Source organism: Grus americana, chromosome 6 (genome assembly GCF_028858705.1).
Source record: "Grus americana isolate bGruAme1 chromosome 6, bGruAme1.mat, whole genome shotgun sequence".
Classification (NCBI taxonomy): Eukaryota; Metazoa; Chordata; class Aves; order Gruiformes; family Gruidae; genus Grus; species Grus americana.
In genome coordinates, this window is record NC_072857.1 from 14,253,846 (window position 1) to 14,266,356 (window position 12,511).

Consider the following 12,511-nt stretch of genomic DNA (forward strand, 5'->3'; position numbering starts at 1 on the left):
TGGTTGCTGCACCTACAGCATTAATTTCACCACCAAATTTCAACTCCTCCCCATTAGCAGCTTAAGGGCTGCTCCCCTTACCAAGTCAGTTATATTAAATCTGCAGCTGTTATAAAGGAAGATACTGCATGATTTTATAGATCTCAAGGTCACAAATCAGCAATGAAAAAGGCTGTGGAATTTATTTCTCAAAAAAGATGGTTTCCATATCCTTCAAGCTAAATATATGTTCATTTTGGCTATGGAAGAAATAAGGCTTTTTATGCTTTTCTGGACAGCTAATGGAGGACCATGCCCACCTATCCCTGTTAGAGACTTCACTCAGTAGAAAGCCATAATTAACAGGAAGACCAGCCTGTAAAACTGAGTAACAAAATGTCTGTCAGCTTTTTTCTATGGACATTCCTACTTCATCCAGCAAATTTCCAACAAACAAATTTCCAACAGTCACAGGTTTGGATTGTGGGGAGTCTCTTGAGTTGCTGCTGGAAGAGATATGAAAACATGCTCGTTCAGATTAGGAAGTGCTGACCAACGGACAAAGTTATGATACATTAGATGGCACCACATTTGTGGCTACTGCTGCTGTTACTTTAGATCCACACCACAGAGCTAATTCCAATTTCTCTTTTGGTCCATGTGCAGTTTTAGCTCCCCAAGAAACATTCCTTGTGTTCCAGCATGAGAAGTCGAGTCAATTTTTATTCTTGTATTTCAATTATAAGAATATATATTCAATATTAATTCTAGCTCCATTGTTGTTAGATTTCAAACTTTCAAGCATTCATGTGTCAGTAGAGCGTCAATGGCTTGTTGCTCCAGTACGTAACTCATTTGTGCTCTGAAAAAGCAGTCTTTTTTAGCATGCCAGAGACATAGCTCCAGTTAGTTAGGCAGCTAGAGCTTTCATTCAAATCCTAGGTTTTGAGCTTAAGCTTTTTCTAATAAGCTCCTGATGATTTCCAAATCTACCAAACTAGTTTGCTGACAGCCTTATTTTAGTTATATAAAAAATGTTTTAGTTCTAGTTCTTATTCTGTTCCATGTACAAACATTTCATTCTAATTCTGCCAAAAACTTTGCCACTTTTGTTCTAGTTCCTCTTAATAAAATGCATAGCTTCCTGGTCTGCATCCTGTTAGCGCTGACACAGGCTCCTAATATCCAGTGTAGATTCATCCCTCCAAGGACAGGAAATGCTCTGCTTCGCTGATTCAAATCTGACCAGAAATAATGCGGACTAAGAAAGTTTTAAGAGGGAAAGTTTAGCAAAGAACATGAGAGTTAAGAATGTAACAGTTGGAGTTATAAACACAAAGGGAAGAAATATCAGAACTGGCTTGAAAGCCCTTGATAAATGGTAACAGTAATAGTAATGAAACATAGCCTGAGAATTTAGCCTAACATCAGCATTATTCTTTATACGTTTTTTCTTTCTAAGTTTTGTTGGTTTTTTGAGGGTTTTTATGTATTCTGGTCTGTATGGCTTGTTATTTACATTGGTTTGAGCATATAACAATTTAAATTTATATTATTTAACAAAGGTTTTACAAGTGGTTTTGCAATTTAATGTTGCTGATAACTTGCATGTGGAGTTGCCCCATGAGGATGACAGCTTTAAATCTGTCATTTAAGCTGCCATTTGTGTCAATTTGTCTAAATGCCGTAAGACAGTTGAATCCACTAATAAACAGTTAAAACAATAGACTATATGGTTAAAAATGGTTGGGTCTTGAAAATGTTAATATTACAAAAACTGCCTGTGGAACTGGTAACTTATAGACAAGAAGTAAAGGACTACTAGGGCATGAGGGAGTGAACTCTGATGTCCCTTTCCAGGTCAGAATTGAATTGCCTTGGCTTAGGGGATATGGCAGTTCTGTGTATAAAGAAAGATCATTGTTTTCAAACTCTGCTATTTAGTCACACTAAATATATCTGAAATTCACAAATTAACAAATGGTACACTGTAGCTGTGCAGCTGAAAGGACAAAAGTTCTCAGCTTTTAATTTTAATGGGACATGGCATAAATATTTAAGTTGAGGCATAGCATAAAAAGGTGAAAACTGACCAAGTGTGCTTCATAAAGGGAGACAAAAATAAACACAAGTCAGTCCTCAGGTTCTTAATTTTACAGCTCCCTTGAGCAAATTAGGAAGTCACAGTAATAGGAGAGTGAAGTTCAATGGGCGCTTTGCACACCTGTGTACAAAATCATGGCTTCTCTTTCCTAATCAAATCTAATATCCTTAAACAAAGGTAAGGGATTTGCTGTGTTGATAGGGCCTCTCTAGCTGATTTAGCATGACTAGGCAGGTTGTTCTCCTTCCTCTGAGCTTGCTAATGAGTGTCAGGAAGTATTGCCTTCCTTCCCGGCTCCCAGCTTGCTGCCTCTGCAACATCCCCTGCCTTTACTGGCAGGGCTTCCTTGACAGATTCCAGCACAGATATGCACACACTGCTAAAAAAAGGGGAGGTCCAGCCATTTCTGATGGATGTAATAATCTTATTTCTTTCTTCTCATCTGTTGTATATCATGTGTAAATAACTGCCATGTTTTACCTAGTGGTAAGTGTATTTTGGTTGTGAAGGACTGATCTATAATTAACTTTGTTATGATAATTATTATAGCAACATAGTATTTTGGACACATAGATTAATTACAGTTTTGGAAAGCAATGGTGTTGACACCTTTGGGCTTGAAATATGCTGTATCAACAGATTTGAATATGTTCACAGCTGTAGGGATTTTTTTCAATTCTAGCTGTCATGTTCACATTTCATCCCTTTAATAACGGACTTTTCCCACTGATGATTCAGATGAAGTAGTCTCTCTACCCAGTCTTTCACAGACTAAAACACAGCAGTTCCCCAAATTTTTCACTGAAAAAAGTTGCTATTGTAGAGCAAGAATTTAATGCAACCCCAAATACTAGCATGCATATGTGATCAGATCAAATTTCGTGTAGCTTGTGACCTCGTTTGAAACTGTGGTGATCTCACTAGTTTTAATAGTGCCCAGTTTGGGAACCACTGCTTTATACACTTTTAAATAGCAGATGTGCATTTCTGAGTTGCATTAGCAGCCTATAGCACAAAGCAGCATAGAGTCAGCACGTCCCAAAGAGAAGACTAGGGTTATTTATTGTTTACATAGTATAAGATAATGGGAATTAATCTATTAGATGCAGCATTACTGGCCCCCTTTCCCCTTCAGTCTGCTTTGTATCAAGAGCTATGACCATATTCCATTCTCGTGACTTCAGTACCAAATCTGGATTTACATTGGGATGACAGAGTAGAATTTGACTGCTATTCAAGGCAAAGCTAATTTGTATTGTAAAATTACTTCTTGTTTCCTTCTTGATCTTCACTAATTTGCATAAAGTTACAGACATATATGATGCCTTAAAGGTGCATGAAGACAAACGCTCCTTCCCTGTAGAGGCTACAATCAACAATAAGAAATAAAAACACAATATAAAGAACTACTGCTGGGAGGCAATAGATTCTTTCCATGAACTACAGTTTTCTATGGGACATGCATGCACTTAGCAATTCTTAATCTACAATCAGTCCAGGCTAAATACTTTTTTTCTTTTAAAGATGTAAATAGCAACGCCTAGTGGATTAGCATAGAAACACTTTATGGAAGAATTGCATCTTAGGAAGGATTTGAATGAAGATAGCATTGTGATTTCTTCCAAAAGACTTATCAGAAAAGAGTTTACATCAGAGAAGAATAGCTCCTGCCTTTTCATCACAGTTACTTTCTGAAAAAACAAGTACTGAAGAGAGATAAGGAAACTTTCTTGTAGACTATTCTAATTATCAAATAGCAAGTTCACTCCACCCTTCCCTTGTATTTGGCTTCTTACAGAGTGCCTGGAGCTGCATTTTTGTTCCAAGACTACCCTCAGAAAAATCCCCTGCCATTATCAGACATGCTAACAAAAGAAAGAAATGTATACTTCTTCCAAAGAGGAAAAATGTAATTAACTGCCATCTATCAAGATCAGGAGAGGGTACCCCTTTAGCTTGACTGAAAGTTAATGTAGTTTTCCCCTGTGCTGTAACTGGCTGCATGTGCTGAAACCAAGCCATGGACACATCCAGTAGCACTTTTCTTCAAGCAGAAGTTTCAGCTGAGATTTCAATCCATCTCAATTACTTAGAGAGTCTCCCTGAAGATAAAGTGATTGTTTCAACTTGTATTTAAGTGAGAGCTCTCAGTTTTGATAATTCATACTTAGATTATGTTAAAATTAAGCTGATACTGTAATTCTTTCCGTTGGCTTTTAATCTTCATATTAGCTCAGAATGGTGCCTCCTCCCACTAGTGAATGAGCTTTGCTGTCATCTCCAAGGACAGCAATTTCTTTTCAGTCCCCATCACCACTAGCACTGTGCTTCCTGTACTGAAGGAAGATAGGACTCAGAACCTGCTGAATGTATTCACTTGAATAAAAAGCCTGCAAGATTAATCCATAGATCCTGTATCCTTGTATGCATACAGAATTCACACTTACTGAAACTATTTCCATAATTACAAGAAAATCATAATTCCTACAGTTGTGGAGGGAAATTGAGTCATGCATCACATGCAGATGGCCAAAAAAAAAGACACACACAAACACAATACAAAGAATACAAAGAAATGTATTGTCATACATTCCTTCTCAGCAAGTGATACCTACAGCAACATTAAGCGTATTAATAGGATAGTCAAGCCCCAGAGGCTGCATGAGTCAGATGCCAGTTTAAGGACAGGCCACTGACAATCAATAGCAGCTCATTCAGCCAGAAGCACAGCAAAATTCTTCTGTATCATGGCACTATTCTTGCCCACCTCTCAGAAGCATGTGCAAGAAGCATCCTCCCTTCATTTCTCCTCTTGGGATAAGGCAGCACCTTACTTCTTGGAATTTCCATAGAAAAGGAGGTTCAAGCCAGACAGAAGATCCTACAGACCAGATTTGGCCAGCGGGCTGCATGTTGAACCATGCTGTTGAAGAATTTTCAAAAGTAATCTGTGTCAGCCTGACTACATCCACTGACTGTGCTGTGAGTTTGGCCAATGCTAAGAGCTTTTGGAAATCACTGTCTATATCTGTACATAGACTCTTACTCTATCCCCAGTCTTTGTGAAAACCTCCTCTGTGCAATAGGACACTCTCTGCTCATAGCAGGCCTACACAATCCAATGTCTATCATCTTAGACACTGGGCAACATTATAAAGGGAATTGTCATCACCCAAGAGCTTAACACAAAGCTTATGGCTTTTGGAGTCATCAGACCTTACTAGAAACAAACAGGGACCAGTATGAACAAGCTGAGGAATTATATTGAATTTATAATCCTGATAACTGTAGCCAGTTTTATTTTTCCTTGGTTACCTCATTTGTTGTCACAACTCTCCATTCTGGAACAGAAACCCAGTGGACAAAGCATGGGATTAGGAATTTAGTAATTTAACTGCAGCCTCAACAGTAGTTCCTATGTACTATGCCAAAGTGGAGATGGTTGCGCAGTATTACGCAGGAAAGAGTTCTGCATCACAGTGCTGAGGTGGGAAAAGTACTGTTTAGGATTGTGATTGATACTGTGTTGCTACAGTGTAGTTTTAGTAAGTAAAATGCTGTAACCTAAATGTTTCCGTTCAGTTGGGAATACACTTTGTTTGTAAGACTACAAGAGTAGAAGGAATGTCCATCACTCAAGTTTAAAAGGTGCCTTTTGAGTAAAAACAGGGTCTTGGCTGACTGAGACTGAGACAACCAGGACTGAAGGAGGTTGGCATTTAGATCACAGTAGTAGCAGAACTAGATCACAAAGCAGAGCTTTAAACAGTCTCTCAGATGGAACGGTTTGGGCAGGAAAGGAAGTGAGAGGAGTGGAGGGTGCTGCTTACTAAGGGGAGGAGATAGGAAACAATGATGCTATTGTAGCAGTGGAGCTGATGAAGGTCACAGAAGATAAGCTCTAATTTGCATGCTTTCAAAACACTCATTGAAAGTTCGTGATTTTTCAGTGAAAGATTAGGGCTGAGGGACATCGTGGCCAGAGAGTTTGCAGTATTTGTACAAATTGTTATCTACAGTGCTTTAGTTTTTCAACTGAAAAACAGTGCCTTCAGCAACTTTATGCAAAGGATATCTGCTTTGCATTAGACTTGCCATATCTCTTCTGAAGAATTAGCTACAAACCTGAAGATCTGCACTTTACAGGAAGCTCTGGGAAGGGTCTGTCCAAGCTATGGTATCTGGAAAAGTCACTGCTGGACATGGAACAGGCAGCAAGACTGTCAGGTTTAGCTCTCAGGAAGAGATATGAAGCAGAATATTGAATATGTGCTTTTGTGACTCCCAGTTGAAGAACTGTGCCCAGTCTTTAGCCAGACATGAGAGACAAGAGTCCCAAGGGCATGGGACCATAGCGGGGTCTTGTGAAATTAACAGGGGGGAGCCCTACAGGGGGAACCATGTTACATTTATTTTACAGAAGTTGCTTATACAAACCTATCTCCTAGGAAACAGTATTTGTCTACATTAACATTCTTTACCTAGTACTAGATATATAGAATGTGTCTGGGTTCACTGCTGTTTAGATTTCACTCCTTTAGCATTCCTACAGCTTGCCAGAATGTCTGCTTCTGCAGAAACAAAGGTTAATTAAACACATCCGCCCATTAGAGCAAGGAGTGAACATTACAATCTGGCCCAGAGCTACCTTCTTCAGCTGTCAGCGCTGAAAGACACTTGGAACCACAAATTAGTTCCTCAAGCAAGACTAGTTTCAGCAGAAACTGCTTGTTTTATTGAATAGAGAAGTCCTTCCCCATATTTACAGTTTTAGCTTGTACTTGCCTCGCTGTACCTAGTTCCAGCAAGAAACATTCTAGTGGTATTTTGCAAGTTGCATGATCCAAGATTTTTGGATCTTTACAGTGCTATGATTAACACATAATAAGGAATGTTGGAAAAAAATGTACCCTGCCTGCATTGCTAACACCACCTTTTATAATTAATATTATTTAAGGTAACCGATATTGGATTTTTTTATTACTTGTGGCATTCCTTACCTTTGTACCTTTCACTGTGCTTGCATAATGGAACTAAACTGGCCAACTCCCTCATTATGCATTTCTTTTCACTTTCTTTTCTGTTTTACTTTCTGGCTCTAATGTATAAGCACCATAGTACCACAAGTACTTTCTTAATTCTGTGAATCAAATCTACATAATAATATATTCATTATATTAATGCTTCAGAGTAGCACTATGGCTGTACCTCAGTTTCCCTCTCACTGTTGTATGGGGAATGAAGGCAGACAGCATATACCTTTCACAAACATGTACTGTTACCATGCTTATAATCACCACTGCTTGAAGAACTGACATTTCTAAAACATTTTCTTTCTGTGCTGAATCAACACAACAACATGCCAACAGAACTTTTAAAGAGCAGTGACTAGTAATGAGATTACTAAGGTAGGATCTGAAAGTTGGATCTTAAAGTTAATTATGTAAAATATCATGATGTCTACTTAATCACAAAGGCTGGCTTGTTTTCTATTCTCTTCAGTAATAGATGAAGCAAGTATAACTCTCTCTACATTCAAAATTCAAGGCCCATATTTTGTCAGAGCTCTTCTGAAATGCAATACTGTATTATGCATCCTCCATTCAGTTTATCCCAAACAATTTCTGACTTTCTCAAGCTGACTCATCCTTCATACCTATTAGCTGAATCTTTGCTGAAAAGGATTCTCTGCCCATGAAGTGAATGCGCATGTATTTTGTCTCTACTGGCTTGGTTAGTTTTGATCACACACACAGATTACAAAGTCTTCTTTCTATTCCCAACCTCGAAGAGAACACCTAGGCACATTATAATTTCAAACCCTGTGTTTCACTAATATTATCTACTGTTTGATTAAAATTGTCAGCTTCTCAAACATTATTACCATTACATTTGATGGGTTAATGATAAGAACTATGGATAAAAGGAGACATGAGTGAAGAACCACAGAAATATTTTCAATTATTTGCATTGCTTTCTTGGGTTTGGTTTCAAAGTCTGTGAAAGTCACAGAAGTGTCTTTTTTTTTTCTGTTTTTTACCCTTTGAAAGGCTGTATCTCTCAGCCCTGATAGGTGGGCACAGACACAGCACTGTGTTGGAAACTGCTCATCACTTGGTGGCATCAGGCCATTTTCTGAAGTCTCTGAGAAGAACACCTTAGTCTTTAACAGAAACTGAAATTGAAACCAGAGCAGTACTCTAACCAATATTGGACAGTTGATCACTGATGGCAGAGCCCTAGTGGCCAAGTGTAAAATATGCTTATAGTTAACATTTTAAAGAGAGGATAAATGCAAAAGGAAAACAACATGGTAAATTAGAAGTATTGACCCCAGAGAGGAAACAGAATGGCCTTCTTGGAACATGTCTCCTTGGCTTGTTACCTGGAATCATCTGTCTAGCCCTCAGTTCAGTAGGCAAGATATTATTCTCTTCTTTACAAGTACAACATGTTAAATTACTCTTGACTTGTTTCCATAAATACAGCATGCCAATGCTTACTGACTGATTTTATCACCTAGGAGCTTTATTTGCATTCAGCAGTGAAGCAGTTGAATTTTTAAGGTTTTTTGTTGTTAAATTGCAGTTAAGTTGGAATGCTGCTTACACAGCAATGCCCTATTCATTACATATGGCAAAAGTCTTTATAAAAATCTTGGAGCTGACCACAGTCTTGTGCTGCTTCTCTCTCACACACCAAAAATACTGCATGATACCCAGTGTTGTCCAAAGCTGTGTACCAGACAGCTGTGTCTATACCCAGGTTTAATAGGGAGTAAGCCACGGTAACATTATTTCTTCATTCCCTCTCCTGAGCCTCTGTCTATCTTATGCCTATGTACATATTTTCTGGGCCATTTATCCTTTCCTATACTGAAGAACACTATTGAACAGGTAAGATAGTGAGAATTGGAAAAATTTATATATGTCCTATCAGCATAAACAAATATGTGGACTATACTCAGTATAGCTATAAAGCTGCTGGAGCATACCATTAGCCTGAACACAGGTAGTAATTTAAACATGTTTTCAAGGATCACACCTCTTTCTTTATGTACCAGTCTATTCAGGGATGACACAGCATCTAGTTCAGAACTGCACTTCTAAGCAGATATTTCTTAAGATGCAATTGCTCTTTTGTGCTTCAGGCTACATTTTCATCTAGTCATGACAGCGTAACCAGCAGTCTATCTTTTGCTTTCTGTGGGGCAATAACTATGCTTCATTAATTAAAGCTATGGGTATTATTAAGTGGAACTGCTGTTGAGAGTATGAAAAGAGCATTGCTACACCGAGAGCAGAGAGATCACTGTGAGTTTTAAATGTGTTCCTTATTATTTTTTTTCAGAGATCTGCTTGAGTGTGTTTTTGGAGTTCAGGATTACTGTAAACAAAACATATTCAGCTGATACCTGAAGCAATATCTGAACAAGAAAGATTAAAAAAGTCCTAACCAAGGAAAACTTTTGCAAGTATTTCAGCTGCTTAGGTGATTAAAACATAATACTCCAACATGAAATTGAGAACAATTATTTTAATCATTTAAGGAGTTTGTTCAACTTTAGACTTAAGTTTGGTTTGATGATTAAAGTATAGAGCAAGGAACCAGAAGACATAAACTCTATTTTCAGTGTTAGCACTGGCTCACTGTGTGATATTAAGCAAGTCACTTAATTTAACTGTCTCACTCTCTGTCTCACCTGTAAAATGAGGGAACCTACCTCACAAGTTCTTTGTGAGATTAATTAATTAAACATTTGCTGCACACCTAGCATTTCTTGGATGTAAGATGGTGGAAAATTTATTATTAAACCCATATATAAACAGGATACAAGAGCAGAGCTGGGTGGTTTCTATAAAGGAAATTCACAACTCTTTCATCTTTGAATTTTTTAAGCATGACAACAAAATAATTAACTACAGGAAAAACTGAGGGTGAAGCCCTTTAAAAGAGTATATAAATTTAAAAAAAAAAAAAAAACCAAAATGATAGCCACAAACTAGGGAGACCAAACTATAACTAAGAATAAAAATACATTATTATTCCTCAGTAGAACACACAATTAAAAACTAAGGTGAGTTTTCCTCTTCTATGATGCATAAGCAAATTTACATCTAATGGAAGTGAAAGGCAGCAGATTTAAATCTGGAGAAAGGAAATAATAATGTTTCTTTAAAAACCTACATTTTTTACTGAACTCATAGCCACAGGACATCATTGAAAACAAGATCTCAGTGAATTCAAGAAACAAACATTTATATGGAAATGTGAATATCCACTGTGATATTTTATGAAATTAAAGAGTTAAAAACCCTTCACGTTGCACAGTACAAGTCCACTAATAGCTGATAGGCATGAAAACCAAACTGCTGTGATGCCTATTCAACAGCTGATCACTCTGGATTTACTTAGAACTGTATCAGAAATACATGGTACAGGCTGCTGTCGGAGGCAGATCCCTGGTGGGTGGACTAATGGTCGCCTCGAGTACAGCAATCTCAATGCTACTGAGGCTAGACTGAGCAGCACACCAGCACATCTTTGGCACCCTTCTACTCTTATCATAACCATGTTGTAGAAAATGGCAGATTTGTTCTGTCATAAAATTAACTACATCAGCAACAGAAGAGGGTCCAGCAATGTTTAACTGAAGAGGAGTTGTTACCTCACAATGCAGTTTAGCATGTAACAAAAATCAGTGATTTTTACTAACGTTGTGCTGTGATCCTATGAATAAGCTGATCAAAACCACAGTGAGCAAAGAAAAAATGGATAGTGTGATCAATGACATGTTCAAAGGTTATGTGTTTCCTGTACAGTTGCTGCTTGCCTCACCAAAGACCATTTGGGGAAGGGACACAACTTATTTGCACTTTTCTGAAGCCAATTATTATCTTAAATATTCACAAAAATATCACTACTGCTTTCTGGTGGTTCCATTCAGAATGGAGTGAGGCCTTTATATAAGGCACAGCCATAAGTATTTTACAGCTTTGGAATGAAATTGGTGTTTGGTGCTTTACCAGGTCAACATAAACAGGAAAATTCAGATTTTCTATCCTTTTAAAAGCAACTCTCTAGGTTATTAAATAACTTCTACAATATCATTTGGTAGATATAAATGCAAGCTGATTATTTACTTTCATTGTAACATTTTTTATGCTGCAAATTCTGGATCATACTGTTATTCATACACTCTAATTATAAATATATTATTGATCTATTTAACAAGTTCCTACTAAATTAGCATTGCAGAGACATCTGGACAAAACCTTATGCCTTCTACCAAGAATGGCAGAGCCTTTAGCTCTGCATTTCAGAGCTGAAGACTAAGATGGAGAAGTGCAGAAGTAACACCACCACCACCACCACAGGTTGTGTAGTTATACTAGAAAGAATCAGTGACTCAATGTTTACTTGTTCCGTATGCTTTAGGGATGAGTGGAGATTAGTGCAGAAAACTAGTTCTTTTATGCTCCTTTTATTTTGCTTATTACTAGCTAGTACTACTGCATTAATTAAGTCAAGCAAGATTAAGAATAAACAAGAGGTGCTTGTCATCCAGCATTAATACAATGCCATGTGCTCATGCACAGCTGCTTGTGTATACATTTTAGCAGATGTTTTTTCCTGTCTGTCCACAGCGAATGGCTATGTTGCCTTGCAGAGTACATGTACCGTGGCCTTTTCCTACACCTAGCCCACACCTTTAATCCAGTATGTGCACCCTGAGAGCCGCCCACATTGCTGCTATCCCTTTTCTCACCCCAGCTGGGCCAGGAATCTCCTTTCTCTTCTCACTTCAGTGATGGAAAAAGACAGCATGTTCTCCCTTCACTTGTATTTGTGTCCACAACTGCACACATGCACATAGAGAAGTGATCTTTCTCCAATGCAACTTTACAAGCTAGATGATAGATTGTTTGCTTTCTTAGCTGATACTCACTGTGCTTAAAGGGTTGTTCGTCCTAGAGTAGAAATTTCTTAAGGAGTATGAATAAGGCAGACAGGCGGACGATGGCAGAAGCAGCTCCGCTACAGTATGAGAGACCAGTTCACATGATGACTGTAGCTGGACTCCTCCTAGTGCCTCAGAAAGCTGCAAGAAAAGGGAAGGGCTCAGGATATGATATCATGTGCTCATTCTAAAAACAAGGAAACTGTTGCAGATGATTGAAAAAGTAACAGTCTAAAAACTCCTGAATGGCCAATAACAGAAAATTACTTTTCTGCTTCACCTTCCCTACTTCTCCAGTGAAAAGTTTCAATAAATACAAATGGCAAACTTAAAAAACAGTATTTACATCATTACTAGGACTAGCCTAAGAGATGTGTAACAGCTGCACCACCTCAGAGCATTGCTTAGTGTTGCCTGGTGTTGACTGTGCTTATGTCGTATCTTAAACTTTGAGCTTGATACCAGGT

At 38.0% G+C, this 12,511-nt stretch overlaps 1 protein-coding gene across 1 annotated transcript in view; it reads right to left on the reverse strand.

The window, feature by feature from the left end:
- Window positions 1–12,185, reverse strand: part of RALB (RAS like proto-oncogene B) — a 52,762-nt gene extending 40,577 nt beyond the window's left edge. The window contains exon 1 of the mRNA XM_054830868.1: window positions 12,033–12,185. The gene's annotated coding sequence lies outside the window, so the exon portion shown is untranslated. The remainder of the gene's footprint in view (window positions 1–12,032) is intronic.
- Window positions 12,186–12,511: the final 326 nt, after the last annotated feature.